Here is a 3,885-nt window from a genome sequence, read left to right on the forward strand (position 1 = left end):
CCAGGGAACATTTGGCTTTCCCCAAATTTCTCTACCTGGATTGAACAAAGAAGAGGCATTTGGCTCTCCCCAACCCAATCTCCAGGATTTGGGTATCCTACACAAATTCCACCCCCCACTTGCAATCCCACCTCTGCCTGGATTTTAATTAAATGGGAACATTAAGTACTTTGCATCAACCACAAAAATCCTGGTTATGTTGGATTTTATTGTTTTTTGAAAAAGATTGCAGCTTTAGCACAAGCAGATAAGGCAAAGCTCGGTATTTACTGTAAAACTTATTTTTTTGAGCAGCAGCCAGCCCTCACCGTGCACCCACCCACCATCGCTGGCTCCTCTCCAGCCCAGCAGCTGCATCTGGGCAGGTATCGAGGAACCCAGGGTGGCATCGTGCTGCAGCTTCTCGTTTGATAAATGTCTCTGTATGAGACACCCAAACACCCATCTGGACAGTGGGTGGGTGACACCCAGCACCTTTCCTTTACCACCTCTGCCTGATGAACTGGTGTGTCAGGTGAGGACAGGGATGTGAAGGCACAGGGACAGCTTTGCTCAGCATCCCTGTCCCTCTGTGGTCTGAGCTTGTTTGGGTTTTTTCCCTTGAAAGCCAAAATTAAATAGCAACGTTATTCTGGGAGCTGGGGATCATTGATGCAACCATGACTCTGAGTTTGGAGAGATGTGATCAGTGCCAACACTTTTCATCCCCACCTTTCCCCTTGGCTGGACAGGAGCCAGGCCACACACCCAAATGGGTGGATCAACCCATGGGGAGAGAGATTATAGACATGGGCTCCATCCCAACCTCCTACTTGTTTTATTGCCCTCGTGGCTATCATAACCTAAACGTATGAAAGGATCAGCCTGTCCCTCCTTTTCCATCCTCCCCCACCCATTTCCCTCAACAACATATTTTCCCTCCATCATTTCCAGCTCTCCCCTTTTCTCACAAAACCAGGAGCTTTTCCAAAGCCATCAAGCCCAGGATTTTGTCCCCAAAGGGGTTTGACACACACAATATTGATGTGTATCTCACCATAACACATGCATCCCCTGCAAGTGCAAATCCACCCGTGTCCAGGGTTCAGGGCACTCACACCAGCATGAAACACCAGGAGCAGTTATTGCCAGGATCTAAATCCTACAATTCTGGTAGGATTCAACATACATGTGCAAATCCTCCTGGTCCCACTGGCACTGTGGGTCTCCAAGGAATAGAGGTAACAGGGATGGACCTCACAAAAACCCCACTTGGGTTTGTGCATCTCTGACTTGGCACAGGCATTGCCAGGCTGTCCCGAGCCACTGGCCAAGGGAATCGCTTCCCATAAATCAGCACAAGTGTTTAACAGCTCCAGATTTTTAAGTGTTTTTCAAAATAAAACCATTTCATGCCAGGATGACTTGGAACAACAGCCCATCTCCAGGGCAAACAGTGAGTAAAAGACATTTTCAGCCTGACTTTTCAAAGTAACCAGGTTTTCCTTGGCAGCTCACAGTGGAGGGATGGAAATCTCAAAACTAGACACCCCCATCCTATCTTCTATCAGATGAGGGTTGAGCAAAACCTTAAATTTCTCAGGGATAAAGTTACATGTTGGTATCACTTTGCTGCTTTAATTGTTGCATCTCAGAGGTTTCATACCCAGATCCCTGGGAGGGAAGGGAAAATTAAATGAATCCCCCCAAAAATGTTGACCATAAATGCTCCAGAACTCATGTTTTTCACCTCATCTGAGAACCAGGCCCCATCCAAACGCCTCAGGTTTTCCTGGGAAAGCTGCATCTTTCCATATAACAGTGAGACAGCAGCTCCTGGTCCTCCAGAGCAACCCCAGATCCCTGCAGCAAAGAGAGATATTGCCTGCCAAGGAGAAAAAAACAGGGAAATGACACAGTTACCAACTCTTCTGGTGACAAGGAGCTGTGCTTATTTAAGGAACCAAAAAGCATCCCTGGCTCCAGACACTACTTGTCTGTGGCCAAAATCCCTGCCCCGATAAGCAGCATCCCCTTTCCCTGCAGCATCCGACCCTTCGCCGAGTCCTGCCAGCACAGGAGGTCACTCAGTCAATTTATTTATTTATTCCCTTATTCTATTTTCCTGTCCCCAAATCCCTCAGCATCTTTGACACAAATGAAAACCCTGGTTTGGGTTGGGTTTGTTTTTGGTTTTTTGTTGGCTTTTTTTAATTACTCATCATTGGCAGGGAAGACTATGGACTATGGAAACAACGTTATCCCACAGGCAGGAATTCAGTTAGGAATTTCCTCTTAGCCTCCTAGCCCTAAATACATCTGGAAAAAAATGTATAATCACTTTCTTTATTCCAGTAATCATCTCCTTGGAAATACAGCCCTCTCACAGCACCCGGGACCTTTATCACAACAGCCTCCAGCAAGACCTCGAGCTGCACCTTTGTTTCGTTATTTGTTGAGCTCCACATTTCCTCCTGCCAAAGTCACTGGGAAAAACCCTCTGGATTTTTTTTTTTGGGGGGGGTCTATTTTTTAGTGCATTGGCTGTGCTGAGAGCATCACATGTACCGGGGTATATATTGCATTAGCTGAGCATCTGCTGAAAGCTCAGTGGTTTTGATTGCCACCTCCATCGTGCTGATGTTCTCCTGTGTCAAAGCCTGAGCAGCCCTTGATGTAAAAGCAAAGTGGCTTTGGTGAAGGGAGGAAAGCAGTAAACCTCTGATGAAAATCTCTATGTGCATCTCTTCTTGCTGCCCAGGAACTGCAGAGCTGGGGATATTCTGATGGATGTCACATCAGAGTTTTGCTTTTGAGCTGTGCAGTGGCTCTAGCTGAGCGATGCTGCTCTGATGGTCTTCACAGAATGGTCTGGGTCGGAAGGGACCTTAAAGCTCATCCAGTTCCAACCCCCCTGCCATCAGCAGGGACACCTTCCACTAGACCAGGTTGCTCAAAGCCTCATCCAGCCTGGCCTTCAACACTTCCAGGGAGGAGCAGCCACAGCTTCTCTGGCCAGCCTGGGACACTGTCTCATCACCCTCACACCAAAGAATTTCTTCCTCACATCTCATCTAAACCTACTCTCATCCAGTTTACAACCATTGCCTTTTACATCACTGAACCACTCAAAGGTGCCCCAGTATGAGCTTTGCAAACCAGTGTGGCACACCAAGAGGGGGGGAACACAAACTCACTGGGTGTCCCATGCACAAGCTGAGTCCCCATGGACTCAAACAGCCACAAGCCCCCCCACAGCTTTACACCCGCCCGTGGCCACATCTGGCCTCTGCACACGCTACATGTTCGTACACTCGTGTTAGAGGTTCAGCCTTAAAAAAAAGAATCATTTAAAAAGTTCACCAGCATTTAAGTTCACCTTTAGCTGTATTCCTACCAGCAGCTTAATCCTGGGAGAGTTTACATGACAATCATCATACACACGGGTGATACCCACAACTGCATCCCACACCAGCCCCAGGATATGTGCTGGACCCAAAAACTGGAGCTATGCAGGGAAATAGGGAAATCCAGCCTGTTCATCAGTGATCTCCTCCAGCCCTTTCATTTCATTAAGACCTGCCTACGGTCTTGGGTCTCCAAAGCATGAAACCTTTTGAAAGTAGCAGCATCCTTCCCTCATGCTCCAAAGGGGAAATAAATCCCAAGATTTCCAGCAGGTCGAGGGAGGTGATTCTGCCCCTCTACTCCGCTCTTGTAAGGCCCCACCTGGAGTACTGTGTCCAGTTCTGGAGCCCCCAACATAAGAAAGACATGGACCAGTTAGAACAAGTCCAGAGAAGGGCAACCAGGATGATCTGAGGGCTGGAGCACCTCTCCTATGAGGACAGGCTGAAAGAGTTGGGGCTGTTCCCTCTGGAGAAGGCTCCAGGGAGATCTTATAGC

The sequence above is a fragment of the Antrostomus carolinensis genome, unplaced genomic scaffold (assembly GCF_000700745.2).
Source record: "Antrostomus carolinensis isolate BGI_N321 unplaced genomic scaffold, ASM70074v2 scaffold40161, whole genome shotgun sequence".
Lineage (NCBI taxonomy): Eukaryota > Metazoa > Chordata > Aves > Caprimulgiformes > Caprimulgidae > Antrostomus > Antrostomus carolinensis.